This window comes from Oryctolagus cuniculus, chromosome 19 (assembly GCF_051225735.1).
Source record: "Oryctolagus cuniculus isolate XC-2025 breed Fujian yellow rabbit chromosome 19, ASM5122573v1, whole genome shotgun sequence".
Lineage (NCBI taxonomy): Eukaryota > Metazoa > Chordata > Mammalia > Lagomorpha > Leporidae > Oryctolagus > Oryctolagus cuniculus.
This window is the reverse complement of record NC_142885.1, coordinates 48205483-48226912: the sequence shown is the minus strand read 5'-3', so window position 1 is coordinate 48226912 and position 21430 is coordinate 48205483. Positions and strand designations below refer to the sequence as shown.

Below are 21430 nucleotides of genomic sequence, written 5' to 3'. Positions count from 1 at the left end.
AATTTTTTTTAGATGTGGAAATCATTTTTATGTGTCTAATCAATTTTGAGAATTCAAAGTCATTCTTTTGCAATTGGATATGTACTTTTTCCCAGGATCATTTGCTAAAGACTTTTCTTTTTATATTAAATTATTTCATACCTTTGTCAAAATCAATTTGCAATCAATGTTTCTATTGAATATGAAAATCTGTTGCACTGATCTACATAACTTTATATATAATGCTAGTATCTTACATTTGACAAGTGTTATTTTATAATAATTTATATCAATCTGAGTTAATCACAATATTTTATTATGCCTTTTAAAGATTACTTTGTATTTTTTTGTTTCTGTTGCAAATCCATATGGGTTTCGTGCAAGTTTTTCAAGTTCCAAAACTACATATGGAGTTGGAAGGGGTTGCACTGAATTTTCAGATCGACTTGTGGGGTTGTTGTATCCTTAACAGTAGTTAATATCACAGTCCTGGAACATCAGAGGGCTTTCAATTCATGCATTGACTATTTGATTTCTTCTATCACATTTAAAGCAGTTTTCAATCTGAAGTCTTTATGATTTTTTACTGAATTTGTTTCTGAAAATTTCTTGTAATCATTTTATGAATGGATTTATATTCTTAATTTAATTTTCAGATTGTTAATTACTGGTCTATAAAAGAATTTAATTCTTTGTGTTCATCTTTTGTCTTATGATACTGAGAAATTATTATAATGAGTTTCTGTATATTCACAGTTTTAAGGTATGTCAAGAAACATTCAATATATGACAAATAAGCCAGTTCTTTTATATTCTGAATAATTTAATTTAATTTTCTTGAATACTTTCCCCAGTTAATATCTCAGTACAGTATTAACAAGGTTGGAAAAAGTGTAAACTATATTTGTGTTCTGAAACTTATAGTTTCTTACTATTGCATATGATGTTGCCTGTGGGTTTTCATGGAAGATTATCAGGAGATCTCACAAGGTCCCTCCTATTAGTATTTTCTTGGAGGATTATCACTAATGGGTACTGAATTTTCCTAATTTTTTTGACTATTAAAGTTATCATTTTCCTCCTTCACATAAGTGATATTGTGCATTACCTCAGCTTAATTAAAAAAAAAACACTAGCTCATCACAGTATATTAAAAGTTTTGTATTTTACTGAATCTGGTATTTTTTGTAGATTCTTGTGTCTGTGTCATGTGGAATAACATTCTGTTGTCTCCTTCATTAGTACTGCTTTTTAAAAAATATTTAATTATTTATCTGAGAGGCAGGGGAGAGACAGAGAAATAGATCATGTATCTGCTGGTTCACTCCCCAATGGCTGCAATGATTGTACTGGGCCAGGCCAAAGTGAGGAGCTTGGAATTCCCTTCATGTTTCCCATGTGGGTTGCAGGGGCCATTAGGAATTATGCTTGCGGCATCATTCACTACCTTCTAGGTACATTAGTAAGGATCTTGATCAGAATCAGAGCAGTCTAAACTGAAGCCAGAACTCTGAATTAGGATCCAGGTATCACAGGCAGCAACTTAAAAGACTGAACAACAAGCTGCATTGCTATGCTATTGTCATTGGTATCATGGTAATATTGAGCTAATAGAATAAATTAGGAAGTGTAAGCTTTCTATTCTGGGGAACATTCTTTGAAAACTTGACTATTAATTTTTCATGAAGTGTAAAATTCACCAACTAAAACATTTGCCTTTGGAATTTTGTTTCGTGAAATATTTAAATTAATATCTGTATTTAATTGTTAATTGAAAAAATATTTTCTGCCCATACAAGTTCCTCAGTAGATTTTATTTCTTAAAAAATAAAAACCAAAAAATATTTTACACATTTGTTTTAGAGCCAGAGAATGAGAGTGAGAGGCAATCTCCAATCTGTTGTTCACTCCTCAAATCCCTGTGAAGCCTGAGCTAAGAACACAATCCAAGTAAACTCAACAACTTGAGCCATAACTGAGGAGTTGGGAGCTGGACTTAGGATCAAATGCAGGTGCCTCAATGCAGGACATGGGCAACCTGTGTGTACTCTTACTTGCTAGGCTAAATGCTTCCTCACCCCCACACATTCATTTTCTTGAGTTTACTTTAATAATTTGTGTGAATCACAATTTTTTTCCTAATAGGTAACATTCAGTGATAATGTATTTTCTAGAAAGTTGAACTGTAGAAACTGGGAACCTTAATAAAACATGAGGCTGTGGCCCACTAAAGAGTGACTCAAAATTTTCTGTGGCAGGATAGAGACTATGCCTATTACTGAGGTTATTAATATACATATTTATTGTGCAAGCCAAGTGAGTTGTTGAAAATAAATTAAAGTGCCACAGCTGCTATTTGCATTTGTGTTTAATATAGAGGCTACTATGTTTATATCCTGTTTTCAATAATATTTAAATAAGACATAAAAGGTACTGTAATGGCAGGAAATACAAAATACTAGTGTATATGAATACTATTATGAAGGAAATATGATGAATCAGTGTGTTTATAACACAGCACACATAATGTGTTCAACAGAGCTCCATGCCATGACACAGTAATAAACATAATTTCTAAGTGTTTAAAAAATCCAATGATTCACAGAAAGTATGTTGACACATTTTTAATCATAATATGCGTCATTACATGGCAATAACATAAGCATTTTTGACACACAGTAAATAAATGGATATAGGAAACACATTCTATTTTATGGAGTGAAGACATATAAATTTCTAGAATCATAAAACAGAGTAAATTATTTATTTTTAAATGAGCATAAGGAATGTATATATAATTATCATAAAGGTTGGATAATTAGTTACAGCAATGAATGAGGGGGCAGCACTGTGGCATAGTAGGCTAAACCTTAGTCCGTGGTGTTCAGCATCCCACATGGGCACTGTTTTCTGTCTCAGCTGCTTCTCTTCTGATCCAACTCTCTGCTATGGCCTGGGGTAGCAGTGGGTGATGGCCCAGTCCTTGGACCCCTGCACCCATGAGGAAGACCTGGAAAAGTCTCCTGAATCCTGGCTTTGGATCTGCCCAGCTCCGGCCATTGTGGCCATTTGGGACATGAACCAGATATATTCATTCTCTCTCTCTCTCCCTCCATCTCGATCTGTAATTCTATTTCTAAAATAAATAAATAAAAGCTTTAAGAAAGCAATTAATGAGTAGTAGTTTTGGTGACACGATACAGATTTTTTTTAAAAAAAATGACAAGAATAGTGTGAGAGGAAAGATGTGCCCTTGAATGCACGATAACAGAAATTTAACAGAACATCTTTGTCCATGCCTCCCAAATAACAACAGAAACCATCAAGTCAGTGTAACCAGCAAGTACTATGTAGCAAACTACTATGGGCAAAGTTAATTGAAGGCTCATTTAATTACCTTCTGAGTTATATGAAAAAGTCCAAATTAAGATAATTTTTACTGTCAGAGAACTGCTGATAATGAACCATGGTAAACACAGATGAAAGACTAAGGTATATAATTCTGCCAGTGCCAGCTTAGTGTTTTAGAAAAAAAAATTATCTAGGCTACGTATAGTTACTATTCTCTGCATAGAATATTATCATTTGAAAGATCTGAGCAAATATAAAGTGAAATTCAAATAATAATAAATAAGCACTTCCTAAATTGTTTTATAAAACAGAATATTGGGTTGTTCCAAATAAAGAATATGAGATTTTTAACAAGATTTTTATCTATGTACAAAAATAAACACATAAAATCTTTTATTAACACGTATGTTGTTGATATTTGTGCTTTTTGGAAATCAAATGTTATCCAGTCTAAATCTTTAAGGCAGACGGATGTAATGTTCAGATAGATACAAGAGAACTTAAAATGGCAAATAAACTTGGAAGGAGCACATGAAGACATCACAGATATGGGAATGAACCAAGGGAATGAAACAGAAGAACAATCAACCAAGAAACCAGTGCTCCATTCAGATTTGGAGGACTGCAAGGACATCAAACCCATGTGCCTTGTATAATATTGCCACAGGTAAGTGAAATAAACAATAGAAATAAGATGACTGAAGAATCTCAGATGTGACATACCCATGCATCAGAACAAAAACATAGTTTATTTTGCAATCAGGAAAAAAGATACTAGAATTTGTATCTAAAGAGTTTCCAGTCACATAACTCTACATGTAGAAATTATCCATAAAATATTCAAGCAAATAACAATAGGAAAAATGGGAAATAATGTGGAAAGATAAGGTGGGAAGAGCAAGAATATCTAAGATTGGTAAGTCATATAAGGGAAAGTTCTAAAGAAAAAAAAGAGGTGAAAATATTATGAATAAAATTAACATAAAACAAGGGAGAAACTGCACAGGGATGGTGAGAGAGCTGATGAACTGAGATATTGAAAACAATGAATACAATGCAGGGATACAAAATCATAGAAGATATGTTAGAATGACATACATAGGAAGATTAGCATGAGAAGGATTGAAACATCCAATTGTTTCTCTAGAACATTAAAAAAACACACGGAAGCAATAATCAAAGAATGAGTGATTGAGACTATATTTGAAAATCGTATCCAAATACTTCAATTATAAAATGCAGTATGCCAAAAAGACAAAAAAGTAGAAATACACATAAAGAAATAAGTACATTACATAACCTCAAAGGAGATATTTAAAACAATAAGATAAAAATAGACATCACCCATATGATTGAGACAAAAAAATTAACTAGTATGGCACAATAAAACAGAAACATCAAATTAACCATGCCAAGAGCAATTATTCAAGTAAGAGTTGGATCCTTAACTAAAACATGTCTAATGAGCCACGGTGAGTAAAACACTTTGAAAAATACACACTGAGTTGTGATTACCAGTAGGAGCTTTCTAAGCATACATGTCAAGAAGAAATAAATATTTTCTTACATTAAAGAAAATAAAATAAGAAGAGACATTACATGTGTCAAATCCTGGTTCACACTGAAGTAAAGAAAAAACATAATCCTTGAAGCATCAAGTTTTAAAGAATTTAGATACAATAAGATAATTACACATTATATTTTAATCTGACAAGGTATCATTAGGCTTGGCTGGCGCCACAGCCCACTAGGCTAATCCTCCGCCTTGCGGCGCCAGCACACTGGGTTCTAGTCCCAGTCAGGGCGCCAGATTCTGTCCCGGTTGCCCCTCTTCCAGGCCAGCTCTCTGCTGTGGCCAGGGAGTACAGTCGAGGATGGCCCAAGTCCTTGGTGGGGTGTAGGGAGACCAGGATACCTGGCTCCTGCCATCGGATCAGCGCGGTGCGCTGGCCACAGTGTGCCGGCCGCGGTGGCCATTGGAGGGTGAACCAATGGCAAAAGGAAGACCTTTCTCTCTGTCTCTCTCTCTCACTGTCCACTCTGCCTGTCAAAAAAAAGTATCATTAGGCTTTTAAAACTGTGTATATGATATATATGAAACTTTTTGCCCTATACAAGTAAAAAAGAAAACCTTATGCCATTGAATCACTTAACTGCTGTTTGAAGAACTTTTTTTTAAAAAACATATCCCATTGATAAATCAGTAGAAATTAATGGCTCTTACATTGCATCTTTTTCAGAATATTGGTTACTAATTTACCAAAACAGAAAAAAGTACCCTAATCCACTGTTGGTTGTAATACAAACTGCTAAAACCACTATGGGAAACAGTTTGTAGATACCTCAGAAACTCGAATATAGTCCCACCATACGATCCAACCATCCCACTTGGAATTTACCCAAGGGAAATGAAATAAAAATGAAAGAATTATCTACACCTCCATGATTATTGCACCTCAATTAACAGCAGCTAAGACATAGAATCAACCTAAATGCCCATTAACAGAAGACTGGAAAAGAAATTGAGATATGTACTGTATGAAATACTACACAGTAGTTAAAAATGAAATCCGGTCATTTGCCTCAAAATGGATGAATCTGGAAAACATTATACTTCGTGAAATAAGCCAGTCCAAAAGGGACAAATACCATATGTTCTCCCTGATCTGTGATAACTAACAGATCACCTAAAAGGAAACCTGTAGAAGTAAAATAGACACTATGAGAAACAATGACTTGAACAGCCCTTGACTTGACTATTGAGGAATTTTTTTTTATTTTTTATTAATGTTTGCTACTTAATTCCACTGGTTGAAATCTTTACTTAACATAGTATTAAGCATAGGTGTATAAAGTCAATTGAAACTAAATCTCATTAAAAATGAGAGTGGGAATAAGAGAGGGAGGAGTTGTACTGTTCATCACACATTCGTGAGGACTTACCCCTAAGGGTAAAACTAAAAATTTATCATGGGATTCCAAATCCCATTAAGCTGGGTGATACTAGTGCCATCTTGCATGCTAAAGTGATCATATTAAGTTTGTAACTGGTCATATAGATAGGATTAGGTGTCAAAAAGATCACATAAATAAGATCAGTATCTGGTAATAACAATAGCTAGAACTAAAAAAGAGAGAATGTTCCAACATGTTAAGCAATCCACACAACAGACCTATAGAAAGGCAAATGCCCTAAACAGCACTCTATCCTCAGAATCAGCCCTTAATGCATTTGTATCTGGCTAAAAAGACAATGAGAGCATTTCAGGCATGGAAAGCCAAAATACAGTGGCAAAAAATGTTCTACATGAAGAATATCTGTGAGTGAGACCCCAATGGAGAGAAGGGGCCATAAAACAAGTATGTACTTTTATCTGAAGGGAGGAGAGAACTTCTATTTGCTATGGCCCTGTCTAAATAGTGACAGAGTTTGTGGACTCAAAAGATTCCCTAACCTTGGCAGCTCATGTCAAGAGCCTCAGGTGATCACTGACATCGTAAATAAGAGTGTTAATTGCAGGGGCCGGTGCCATGGCTCACTTGGTTAATCCTCCACCTGCAGCACTGGCATCCCATATGGACACTGGGTTCTAGTCCTGGTTGCTCCTCTTCCAGTCCAGCTCTCTGCTGTGGCCCAGTAGGGCAGTGGAGGACAGCCCACGTGCTTGGGCCCCTACACCCACGTGGGAGACCAGGAAGAAGTACCTGGCTCCTGGCTTCGGATTGGCGTGGCACTGTCCATAGCAGCCATTTGGGGAGTGAACCAACGGAAAGAAGACCTTTCTCTCTGTCTCTCCCTCTCACTGTCTGTAACTCTACCTATCAAATAAATAAAAAAATTTTTAAAAAAGTGTTAATTGTTATATCAACAACAGAAGTCACTGTGTACTTACTCCCCATGTAGAACTTCTATCTTTAATGAGTTATACTATGAGAACTGACTGTAAAACTTGTTCATAAACACTACCTTATACTTTCTGTATGTGTGTGTGGGTGCAAATTGTTGAAATCTTTACTTAGTATAGTGTTCATCTTCTGTATATAAACTTAGTTAAAATGAATCTTAATGAAGAATGGGACAGAAGAGGGAGTATGAGATGGGATTAGAGTGGAGGTGGGAGGGCAGATGTGGGGGGAAGAACCACTATATTCCTAAAGCTGTATCTAAGAAATTTGTATTCATAAAAGCTTTAAAAAAAGAAAGAAAATATCCCATTACTAAGTATAAATTAATGGCTCTTACACTGCATGTATTTCAGAATATTGATTATTCTTTTATCAGAACTGAGCAGCACCAGTGGATTGACTGTGGCATAAACATTACTTACAAACTTCTGGATACTTAGAAAGACTCGATCATATGTCCACAACACATGGACTGAGATAGTCATGATGATGAGATTCAAGCAGTAGGTGACCACAAAGGCACTCACCAGCAACAGGATAGTCTGGGTGGCCCTTTTCTCCAGGGAGGATCTTGGAGAGTGGTGGTGTTGTGAAGGTACTGACACCTCTTCTGATGTCTGGACAAGAGAATCACCATGTACACACTTGAGAGCAGCATGACTCCTACTAGTAGGACATCTCTGGATGTTGTCATAATGAAAAATACCCTCCAAAAGATGGAATTCATTGGAGATAGTGAGCAGTGTTTACCAATTCGGAGAAGATCATTTGGGGTCACATTAGGAGGAGACACAACATGGAAGATTACAGTACTACTGATGGACAAATTGAGAAACCAAAAGAAGATTAAAACATAGAGAATATAATTTGTCAATTTATGTTTACATCTCACAAAATAGAAAGTGCTGGGGCTGATGGTGACAGCCTGGATGACACTCAGAATGCAGGTTTGTGAAGAATAAGGCTTTACATATGAGTTCATTCCAAAAATTCTCTGACTCAGCCAGGTCCATAAAAATAAAACACATTGCTGTGAAGAGCATCACTTCATGGACAAGGGCCAAGTGACAGGTGATCAATTTGGTGGGATAAGACCTGTGATCCTCGTGGAGTGTGAATATGTGGAACAGAAGGAGGAAAGAGTTGGCTGCTATCCCAATGCCAAGTTGGAAATAAAAAACATCTATTTATGAAAGCATAAGTGGAATGAGAATTCATTTCAGTGACATACAGGAAATAGTTTTATACCTGTAAGAAAGAATCAATTCACATCACCAATGTTCTTTATCATCTCTATGTTAACCACTTGCATATAATATTCCATTTTGATTTAGAATCTTATTGATTAAGCCCCTGTATTGTCTTCTCCAACAAATAATTTATACATGTAAAACCCCAGCACATCCACACTAGTGGCCTTACAGGTTGCACACTGTCTGTATTCCTATTTTCTCTGGTTTCCATTTTGAGAATTCATATCTTTTTATACTGTGTACACTCACTTCTAGGTAGTGGTCAAATAGTGACAAGAATATAAAATTTCTCAATGATATTTGTATGGTGAAATATTTGTAATTTTTGCAAGCAAGAAAAGAATCACCAAGACAAAAAATGAACAAATATATCTGACTGTAGCTGTCACATGCAATCCCCCTGGCAACTTCTGGTCTCATTCATTCTTTCACATTTTGGGACCCTTGGATTTGTATTGCTTATAGTCCAGTTAACATCCCAGTTTCTAGTAACCATTTTAGCAATTTTGATGCCTTATGCAACCATATTTTTTGTTTATAATGAAGTCGCATATACTCACAATATATGGTACATCCCCAGGTACATGGCTCTCACAATTGTTATTGTCTCAGACATTTCTTGTTTGAATGCTTATAGTCTCAGCTGAAAATTCAGCACTAATGTAATGGAACAAATAAAATTTGTTTAGGAACAAATGTTACAAATCCACTGTTGTTTATGAATATAGCTCATGTTTGACAATGTCCTGAGTTGAAACACTATTAGAAAACTATAAAATATTTTACAAGTACCTGTAATTTTTAAAGGACACACAAGCATGTCTATCATATTGTGAATTGTTCAGTGTTTATGTTTTACTAGACCCCAAAATGAAGTAAAATTTCAACTTGGGTAATTGAGAAAATTTCATAAACCAATAAATATATGGTCTTACACATCTAAGTTTAGTTATGATACAGTGAGTTCTAACACTGAAATCCTGAGCTGAGGATTCTTGTAATATGTCACTTACAACAATCCTGCTTCATCCCACCATTGCCTTGCAGTCTGAATGCAATGAGCCATAGAAACAGACACTCAGGTGAGTCTCCAGTGTCAGTGCATGTGAGGTGAGGCTCCCAAACTGTGCTTATAGAGTAGTGGCATCAGCTCGTCTCACACCAGACCCATAAATGCCACATCATTTATAGAAGCAGGACAGCCGTGTGCTTGGAATGATTATCAGCAAGAGTCACCAAAGGGAAAAGTGAACTTTCCTGGTTCTGGAAGACAACAGATTAGTAGCACCTGGGTTCCACAAATCACCACATGCGGTCTCATTTCCCTGAGCTATATGTGTCTAGTTTGCCTGCTCACTGTCCTTGTCAAAAGACTGAAGGAGGGGCAAGATGGCGGAATAGGAAGGGAGCACACTGATAGTCTGGGGAGAGACAGTTTAATAAAAGTGGAGATACTGCAGGTTCAAGGAAGAGTAGGGTAGGAAACAGCAGAAGAAACTCTTCCAGAACGCGTGATTCACAGTGGACCTGTGTGGAGAGTGTGGGAGCCCACAGTTCGGGAAACCAGCGGCAGATTCAACACACCAGCTCTGGAACACGAGGTGAGCCGAACCTCAATAGCCCAAGACACCGGCAGGCAAGCAGAGAAAGGAGACTAGAAGGAACGACCCCCGGGGGTGGGGGGGAGTTCACCAGGCTAACTGGAAGAGAGAGAGAGAGAGAGAAAAAAAAAGGTGACGGGTATGGACACGGGTTTCTCTCTCTCCGCTCACCTCTCAAGGGCGAGCAAGACAAAGAGCAGGCGCCATCTTGGACATACGTCATAAGCAGAGCGACCTCAGGTCTGCACCGGCCCTGAGCCTAGCAGAAAAACCTGACTCTGGGTGGGGCGAATTAACAGGAGATTAGGACCTAGTAAATTTGTGGTGCTACTGAACTGAGACCGTGAAAACAGAGACAGTGGGGGAGAGAACTCACGGAATTCACGTGAGCACTCTCCAGAGACGCTACAATTCTGTAACTTTGGCAACCCAGTGGGAGACTGAAGGAGAATCTGAGCCCACTCTGAGGGCAGAACAGATTCCCTGTGTGGTCCTTGGGAAAGAGCTTCCGATCTCTGGCTCCTGTGGGTATATCATTTGCCTGCTAACTACCTCCAACTTCCTTCAGCTGTGCGGAATTACTTCCCTTTTGAATCAAAAAAAAGAAAGAAAGAGAGAGAGAGAGATCTACCACGCCTAACCTGGGAGTGTCACCTTTGGCACACTAAACAGAGCTCTCAGGCCACACCCATCTCAAGCCTCTAAGGCTCCATCAAAAACAGACAGTCCACTTAATCTAGAGTCATAGTATAACAAGAAAAAGCACCACAGTGAAGAAACCAAATATCTCCAATATGCCAAATAACAAACGCAAAAACCGAGGTAATAAAAACAAGGAAGTCACCATGACGCCCTCAAATGAAAAAGACACCCCAATTCAAGATTATGAAGATGATGATATAGAAGAAATGCAAGAAGCAGATCTCAAAAAATTGATAAGAGCCTTAAGAAGTTCTCAAAAACAAATTTTTGAACTACAGAAATCCTTAATGGACAAGATAGAAAATCTCTCTCGTGAAAATGAAATTTTAAGGAGGAATCAAAATGAAACGAAATAACTAGTACAACAGGAAACTGTGATAGTGACGAGAAATCATAATGAAGTGAAGAATTCAATAGATCAAATGAAAAACACAATAGAGAGCCTTACAAACAGAATGGGTGAAGCAGAAGAGAGAATATCGGACTTAGAAGACAGAGAACAGGAAAGGATACAGTCAGACCAAAGAAAAGAAGAGGAAATTAGAAATCTAAAACATACTGTCAGGAATCTTCAGGATACTATTAAAAAACCTGACATTCGGGTTCTAGGAGTTCCTGAAGGCATGGAGAGGGAGAAAGGATTAGAAGGCATTTTTAGTGAGATATTAGCAGAAAATTTCCCAGGTTTGGAGAAGGACAGAGAAATCCTAGTACAGGAAGCTCACAGAACCCCTAATAAACACGACCAAAAGAGATCCTCACCACGACACGTTGTAATTAAACTCTCCACAGTGAAACATAAAGAAAAGATCCTAAACTGCAAGAGAGAAACGTCAGATTACTCTCAGAGGATCTCCAATCAGACTCACAGCTGACTTCTCATCAGAAACCCTGCAAGCTAGGAGGGAATGGCGAGATATAGCCCAGGTACTAAGAGAGAACAACTGCCAGCCCAGAATATTATATCCTGCAAAGCTATCATTTGTGAATGAAGGTGAAATAAAGACTTTTCATAGCAAACAGAAATTGAAAGAATTTGTTGCCACTTGTCCAGCCCTGAAAAAGATGCTTAAAGATGTGTTACACACAGAAACAAGAAACATGGTCATCAATATGAAAGAAGGTAAAGGAAGGAAAGCTCACAGCAAAAGATCACAGGGAATTCAAAGCATATATTAGAACTTATCTTTGGCAAATGGCAGGGCAAAGTTACCACTTATCATTAGTCACATTGAACGTGAATGGCCTGAACTGTCCAGTTAAAAGACACCGATTGGCTGATTGGGTTAAGGAACAAAACCCATCTATTTGCTGCTTACAAGAAACACATCTTTCCAACAAAGATCCATACAGACTGAAAGTGAAAGGCTGGAAAAAGATATACCATGACAACAGAAATGAAAAAAGAGCGGGAGTAGCCATCTTAATATCGGACAACATAAACATTACCACAAAAACTGTTAAGAGAGACAAAGAGGGACACTATATCATGATTAAGGGATCAATACAACAAGAAGATATAACAATTTTCAATGTATATGCACCTAACTACAGGGCACCAGTTTATCTAAAAGATTTATTAAGTGACTTAAAGGGAGACTTAGACCCCAATACAATAGTACTGGGGGACTTCAATACTCCACTCTCAGAAATAGACAGATCAACAGGACAGAAGATCAACAAGGATACAGTAGATTTAAATGACACTATAGCCCAAATGGATCTAACAGATATATACAGAACTTTCAATCCCACAGCTAAAGATTTTACATTCTTCTCAGCAGTACATGGAACCTTCTCTAGGATTGACCACATACTAGGCCATAAAGCAAGTCTCAGCAAATTCAAAAGAATTAGAATCATACCATGCAGCTTCTCAGACCATAAAGGAATGAAGTTGGAAATTAGCAACTCAGGAATCCCTAGAGCATATGCAAACACATGGAGATTGAACAACATGCTCCTGAATGAACAATGGGTCATAGAAGAAATTAAAAGAGAAATCAAAAATTTTCTGGAAGTAAATGAAGATAACAGCACAACATACCAAAACTTATGGGATGCAGCAAAAGCAGTGTTAAGACGAAAGTTTATATCAATAGGTGCCTACATCAAGAAATTGGAAAGGCACCAAATAGATGAGCTTTCAATTCACCTCAAGGATCTAGAAAACCTACAGCAAACCAGACCCAAATCTAGTAGGAGAAGAGAAATAAGTAAAATCAGAGAAGAAATCAACATATTGAATCCAAAAACATTAAAAAAAACAGCCAAACGAGGAGCTGTTTTTTTTGAAAAAATAAACAAAATTGACACCCCATTGGCCCAACTAACTAAAAAAAGAAGAGAAAAGACCCAAATCAATAAAATCAGAGATGAAAAAGGAAACGTAACAACAGACACCACAGAAATAAAAAGAATCATCAGAAATTACTACAAGGACTTGTATGCCAGCAAACAGGGAAACCTATCAGAAATGGATAGATTCCTGGACACATGCAACCTACCTAAATTGAACCAGGAAGACATCGAAAACCTAAACAGACCCATAACTGAGACAGAAATTGAAACCGTAATAAAGGCCCTCCCAACAAAGAAAAGCTCAGGACCAGATGGATTCACTGCTGAATTCTACCAGACATTTAAAGAAGAATTAACTCCATTGCTTCTCAAACTATTCAGAACAATCGAAAAAGAGGGAGTCCTCCCAAATTCTTTCTATGAAGCCATCATCACCTTAATTCCTAAGCCGGAAAGAGATGCAGCATTGAAAGAGAATTACAGACCAATATCGCTGATGAACATAGATGCAAAAATCCTCAATAAAATTCTCGCCAATAGAATGCAACAACACACCAGAAAGATCATCCACCCAGACCAAGTGGGATTTATCCCTGGTATGCAGGGATGGTTGAATGTGCGCCAAACAATCAATGTGTTACACCACATTAACAGACTGCAGAAGAAAAACCATATGATTATCTCAATAGATGCAGAGAAAGCATTTGATAAAATACAACACCCGTTCATGATGAAAACTCTAAGCAAACTAGGTTTGGAAGGAACATTCCTCAATACAATCAAAGCAATCTATGAAAAACCCACAGCCAACATCCTATTGAATGGGGAAAAGTTGGAAGCATTTCCACTGAGATCTGGTACCAGACAGGGATGCCCACTCTCACCACTGCTATTCAATATAATTCTGGAAGTTTTAGCCAGAGCTATTAGGCAAGAAAAAGAAATTAAAGGGATACAAATTGGGAAGGAAGAACTCAAACTATCCCTCTTTGCAGATGATATGATTCTTTATTTAGGGGACCCAAAGAACTCTACTAAGAGACTATTGGAACTCATAGAAGAGTTTGGCAAAGTGGCAGGATATAAAATCAATGCACAAAAATCAACAGCCTTTGTATACACAGACAATGCCATGGCTGAGGAAGAACTTCTAAGATCAATCCCATTCACAATAGCTACAAAAACCATCAAATACCTTGGAATAAACTTAACCAAGGACGTTAAAGATCTCTACGATGAAAATTACAAAACCTTAAAGAAAGAAATAGAAGAAGATACCAAAAAATGGAAAAATCTTCCATGCTCATGGATTCTAAGAATCAACATCATCAAAATGTCCATTCTCCCAAAAGCCATTTATACATTCAATGCAATACCAATCAAGATACTGAAGACCTTCTTCTCAGATCTGGAAAAAATGATGCTGAAATTCATATGGAGGCACAAGAGACCTCGAATAGCTAAAGCAACCTTGTACAACAAAAACAAAGCCGGAGGCATCACATTACCAGACTTCAGGACATACTACAGGGCAGTTGTAATCAAAACAGCATGGTACTGGTACAGAAACAGATGGCTACACCAATGGAACAGAATTGAAACACCAGAAATCAATCCAAACATCTACAGCCAACTTATATTTGATCAAGGATCTAAAACCAATTCCTGGAGCAAGGACAGTCTATTCAATAAATGGTGCTGGGAAAACTGGATTTCCACGTGCAGAAGCATGAAGCAAGACCCCTACCTTACACCTTACACAAAAATCCACTCAACATGGATTAAAGCCCTAAATCTACGACCTGACACCATCAAGTTATTAGAGAACATTGGAGAAACCCTTCAAGATATTGGCACAGGCAAAGAATTTCTGGAAAAGACCCGGGAGGCACAGGCAGTCAAAGCCAAAATCAACTATTGGGATTGCATCAAATCGAGAAGTTTCTGCACTGCAAAAGAAACAGTCAGGAGAGTGAAGAGACAACCGACAGAATGGGAAAAAATATTTGCAAACTATGCAACAGATAAAGGGTTAATAACCAGAATCTACAAAGAGATCAAGAAACTCCACAAAAACAAAACCAACAACCCACTTAAGAGATGGGCCAAAGACCTCAATAGACATTTTTCAAAAGAGGAATTCCAAATGTCCAACAGGCACATGAAAAAATGTTCAGGATCACTAGCAATCAGGGAAATGCAAATCAAAACCACAATGAGGTTTCACCTCACCCCGGTGAGAATGGCTCACATACAGAAATCTACCAACAACAGATGCTGGCGAGGATGTGGGGAAAAAGGGACACTAACCCACTGTTGGTGGGAATGCAAACTGGTCAAGCCACTATGGAAGTCAGTCGGGAGATTCCTCAGAAACCTAAAGATAACCCTACCGTTCAACCCAGCCATCCCACTCCTTGGAATTTACACAAAGAAATTTAAATTGGCAAACAAAAAAGCGGTCTGCACCCTAATGTTTATTGTAGTTCAATTCACAATAGCCAAGACCTGGAACCAACCTAAATGCCCATCAACGGTAGACTGGATAAAGAAATTATGGGATATGTACTCTTTAGAATACTATACCGCAGTAAGAAACAACGAAATCCAGTCATCTGCAACAAAATGGAGGAATCTGGAACACATCATGCTGAGTGAAATAAGCCAGTCCCAAAGGGACAAATACCATATGTTCTCCCTGATCGGTGACAACTGACTGAACACAAAAAAGGAAACCTGTTGAAATGAAATGGACACTATGAGAAATGGTGACTTGATCAGCATAGCCCTGAGTGTTAATGAACAACTTAATACATTATCCCTCTTAGTAGTTTTTTTTGTCTGTTCTACTTAATATGACTGGTTTAATTCTGTCATTAATACACAGTTATTCTTAAGTGTTGAAATTTAACTGAAATGTGATTCCTGTTAAACATAAGAGTGGGAATAAGAGAGGGAAGAGATGTACATTTGGGGACATGCTCAAGCTGACTTGCCTCAAATGGTAGAGTTAGAAACATACCAGGGGACTCCAATTTAATCCTATCAAGGTGGCATGTACCAATGCCATCTCACTAGTCCAAGTGATCAATTTCAGTTCACAATTGATCATAATGAAAGTTCTAAGAGTCAAAGGGAGCACATAAACAAGTCTAGTACCTGCTAATACTAACAGATAGAATAAATAAAGGGGAGAGTGATCCATCATGGGAAGCAAGATACTCAGCAGACTCATAGAATGGCAGATGTCCTAAACAGCACTCTGGCCTCAGAATCAGCCCTAAAGGCATTTGGATCCGGCTGAAAAGCCCATGAGAGTATTTCAGGCATGGAAAGCCAAGACACTCTGGGAAAAAAAAAAAAAAAAAAAAAAAAAAAAAAAAAAAAAACCCTAAATGAAAGATCTCTGTGAGTGAGATCCCAGTGGAAAGAACAGGTCTTCAAAGAAGGAGGTACCTTTCTCTGAAGGGAGGAGAGAACCTCCACTTTGTTTTTTTTTTTTTTTTATCTTTTATTTAATGAATATAAATTTCCAAAGTACGACTCATGGGTTACAATGGCTTCCCCTCCCATACCGTCCCTCCCACCAACAACCCTCCCCTTTCCCACTCCCTCTCCCCTTCCATTCACATCAAGATTCATTTTCGATTATCTTAATATACAGAAGATCAGCTTAGTATACCTTAAGTAAGTATTTCAACAGTTTGCTCCCACACAGAAACATAAAGTGAAAAATAATAGATGATTTTTTTTAAATGATGATGAAATCAGATCAGACCTATTGTCATGTTTAATCCCAGTGAGAGTCAAGTTGGGAATTGAAAATTTCTTTCTTTTTTTTTTTTTTTTTTTTTTTTTTTACAGAAGATCAGTTTAGTGTACATTAAGTAAAGATTTCAGTCGTTTGCACCCCCATAGAAACACAAAGTGAAATATACTGTTTGAGTACTCGTTATAGCATTAAGCCTCAGTGTACAGCACGTTAAGGACCGAGATCCTACATGAGGAGTAAGTGCACAGTGACTCCTGTTGTTGACTTTACCAATTGACACTCCTGTTTATGGCATCAGTAATCTCCCCATGCACCAGTTATGAGTTTCCAAGGCTATGGAAGCCCCTTGAGTTCTCCGACTCTTATCTTGTTTAGACACGGTCATAGTCAAAGTGGAGGTTCTCTCCTCCCTTCAGAGAAAGGCACCTCCCTCTTTGAAGACCTGGAGAACCTCCACTTTGACTATGACCTTGTCTGAACAAGATAAGAGTCGGAGAACTCAAGGGGCTTCCATAGCCTTGGAAACTCATGACTGGTGCATAGGGAGATTACTGATGCCATAAACAGGAGTGTCAATTTGTAAAGTCAACAACAGGAGTCACTGTGCACTTACTCCTCATGTAGGATCTCTGTCCTTAATGTGCTGTACATTGAGGCTTAATGCTATAACGAGTACTCAAACAGTATATTTCACTTTGTGTTTCTATGGGGGTGCAAACTGTTGAAAGCTTTACTTAATGTATACTAAACTGATCTGTTAAAAAAAAAAGAAGAAATTAGCAATTCCCAACTTGACTCTCGCTGGGATTAAACATGACAATAGATCTGATCTGATTTCTTCATCATTTAAAAAATCATCTATTATTTTTCACTTTATGTTTCTGTGTGGGAGCAAACTGTTGAAATCTTTACTTAATGTATGCTAAACTGATCTTCTGTGTATAAAGAGAATTGAAAATGAATCCTCATGTGAATGGAAGGGGAGAGGGAATGGGAAAGGGGAGGGTTGCGGGTGGGAGGGATGTTATGGGGGGAAGCCATTGTAATCCATAAGCTGTACTTTGGAAATTTATATTCATTAAATAAAAGTAAAAAAAAAAAAGACTGAAGGAAAACAATAACATTCCCTTTGAAACAAGGAGAAACTACATCAGATTACTCAAGATATCCCCACTGTGTTGAAAGACCCCTGGCTGACTCCACACTTGCTTCCATCCTATGCCAGGGTCTCAGCTAGATGATGCAACACACCTGTGTGAATTAGGAAAATGTTTCCTCCTCAGAACATACTCTGGAAAAGTAACCATTCATCATGTTTCAAAATCCTGAGCCAGCGACCAGCACTGGATCCAGAATGGAGGTTGCATTTCTTAATACGCCCCCTAACTGAGCAGATTCATTTCTGAGGACTGCGTGTGTATCTCAGTTTTCAGCAGCAAGGAGAGGGTGGGGATTCACTGACCTGTTTACGTTAACTATTCAGATGTGGATGGTCAGGCTGCTGTGGCAGTGCACGCTACGACCTCCCACAGTCATATCCACCAATTCCACACAGAGGTTCTTCATTTCACACACTCAGATATAATGAACAGAAGCATATCAACTAAAAAATTCCTTGTTTCTCTAACACCCACAACCTCCCCTGTTTTATTATTCACAGTAAGTGAAACTTTACTCCAATTAAGGCTGCAACATTTTGACCCAGTTTATTAGTTCCTAATTTGGACCAGTTTATTAATACCATATCTTCTGATTTTCAAGTGATGAAAATTGTTTTCTTATCTTTTTAAAAGAACTTACTTATTTTTGAGAGGAATAGCGATAGAGAGATTTGCATATATATAGAAAGATACACTGAGACACAGTGAGAGAAATCCAACCTGCTGGTTCACTCTTGAAAGACTGTTATAACAGGAGTTACACTGGCCCAAAGATAGGAAGCAGAAACTCACTCCAATTCTCCTATGTGAGTAGCAGAAACCCCATAACTTCAGCTATAACCTTGCCTCCCAGGGTATGCATTTTCAAGAATCTGCAGTCAGGAGCTGGGGCAAGTTATTAAAACCCTAACATTTAAGTTTCAGAACTAGAAAAATTCACTCATTTTAAAGGTATAATTATATATTTTATTAATTTGAGAGCCAGAGAGATGGAGATAGAGCAACCACTGATTCGTTTCCCAAATGCCTGCCATAGCCGGGGTTTGGCAAGACCTGAGTCAGGAAAGAGGGACACAATGGAGGTTTACCATGTGGGTGGTGGGACTCAAGTATTTTAGTCATCACCTACTGCCTCTCACAATGCACATTAATAGGAAGATGGACTCAGGAACAGAACTGGGACTCAAGATCAGACATTTGGAAATGGGAGGAGGTAGAGGAGAGAGAGAGAGAGAGAGAGAGAGAGGAAATCGAGATAGAGATAGTCATGATTAATATCTGGTATTAAAGGAATATGATAAGAAACAGTGGTGGAATAGGCACAGACATGACATGAGTGATGTTAAGTCTGCAAAGACAGCAGAAGACTTTCTGGAGTGGGAGTACACATGAATTAAAGTTTAATTTGTCCAGACAAAAAAGGAAGTAATTGCTACTAGCATATAGAACTAAATACTGCTGTAACTCACAGACAGTTAGTTAGAATAAACATGTAAAGATAATATCAAAGTGAGAACATTCTTTCTCAAATGAAGCTCACAGAAACAATGTTGCATAAATGTTTTAGACAGCACCTCTGTCCATAAATGCCAAGACTTTTGCAGTGCTCTCTTCCCAGTGCTAATTTTACCAACTAGAACTGATAATAAATACCAAACTCCATTACTGCAACATGAAAGAACTTATTTTCAAGTTTTTGTTAGAGTTGTCTACTGTGCTATACACTAAAAATTTTTATACAACTATGTATTTGCTTTATTTAAATATAATTAGGAAAATAAAAAAGCATAATAGTATGGATAATCAAATAATTAAAAATGGCTAGTACTCAACAAAAGTCTTCAGTAACTTTATTTTGCCTTAATTTTCAGCTACCAAATCCAGTTCTCTAGAGATATTTTAATGCAAACATTACATACTATGTCATTGAATTTGTAGACTATATTTTAGTGCCTACTTCCAAAGGCTGAATAAGTCTAATAAAACACAGTAATCATACTTAAAACAAAATTGCCGGCTGGCGCCACGGCTCAATAGGCTAATCCTCCACCTGTGGCACTGGTTGAGATGCTGGATTCTGTCCCGGTTGCCACTCTTCCAGTCCAGCTCTCTGCTGTGGCCTGGGAGTGCAGTGGAGGATGGCCCAAGTGCTTGGGCCCTGCACCCGCATGGGAGACCAGGAGAAGAACCTGGCTCCTGGCTTCAGATCAGTGCGATGTGCTGGCCACAGCATGCTGGCCGTGGCTGCCAATGGAGGGTGAACCAACGGTAAAGGAAGACCTTTCTCTGTCTGTCTGTCTCTCTCTCTCTCTCACTGTCCACTCTGCCTGTCAAAAAAAAAAACAAAAAAGCAAAAAAACAAAAAAACACAATTGCCTAATTTCCTACAGTAACTGAGTCCCAGGGACAAATGTTTGACCTATTGGATAAAACCAACTGTGATCTCTGCATACCATATCATAGTGCCTAGACATAAATACCAGCTTCATTTCTGTTGCAAGTTACCTGTTAATTAATACCCTGGGAGGCAGCAGTGATAGCACAAGTACTTTCCTCCCTATAACTTGTGTTTAGATCTGTATTGAGTTCCCAGCTCCTGAATCCAGGCCTGTTAAAGCCTGTCATTGTGGGCATATGAAAGTAAACCAGTCTAATGGGAGTACTCAGTCTCTCTCTCTTTTTCTCTTTCTCAGTTCAATAAAATAATGTTCCTAAAAATTCAGTTTCAGTCACTTTTATCATTAATATTGTAGAAATCCCAAACTTCCAGGGATTTGGGGTGACACTATTTTGCATGACATATTTTTGTTGAGTTTTTAATTTTTTATTTACATAAGGTGAGCAAATTTCATGTTTTTCATATATACAGATTTGAGCACAATGGTATTTCACACCATAACTGTCTTCCCTCTCATGCTCTATTCCCCCCTCCTCCTTCTTTTATTTCCTTTTCTTTTAGTTTTTACAATGACGTACTTTCAGTTTATTTTGTAACATCAAGTTTAACCCTCTACTAAATACATAATTGAACATGTAAGAAGTGTACTCTGTTCCTCAAGAGTACAGCCAAAAGCTATAAAAAAATCAAACCTCAAAATGCCAATTTAACCCAGCACCAGGCTGTTTGTCACTTCCATGTAGTATGCCTTCTTTGTTGTTGTTGTTTAATTGATGTGCCTATTCAGAGTCTCTTGTGTTTCAGTATAAATTTTAGCAATGTTTTTCTAGATCTGAAAAGAATGTTGTTGGCATTGCTTTGAATCTGTGAATTGATTTGGGTATTATGATATTTTAATTATATTAATTCTTCCAATCTAGAAGCATGGAAGATTTTTCCAGTTTTTATATCTTATATTTCCTCCTTTCATGTTTTGTAATTTTCATCATAGAGATTTTTCACCTGGT

At 37.6% G+C, this 21430-nt stretch overlaps 1 pseudogene; it reads right to left on the bottom strand.

Moving 5' to 3' along the window:
* Positions 1-7559: 7559 nt before the first annotated feature.
* On the bottom strand, positions 7560-8454 carry LOC138847085 (putative vomeronasal receptor-like protein 4; annotated as a pseudogene).
* Between the last annotated feature and the right edge of the window lie 12976 nt (positions 8455-21430).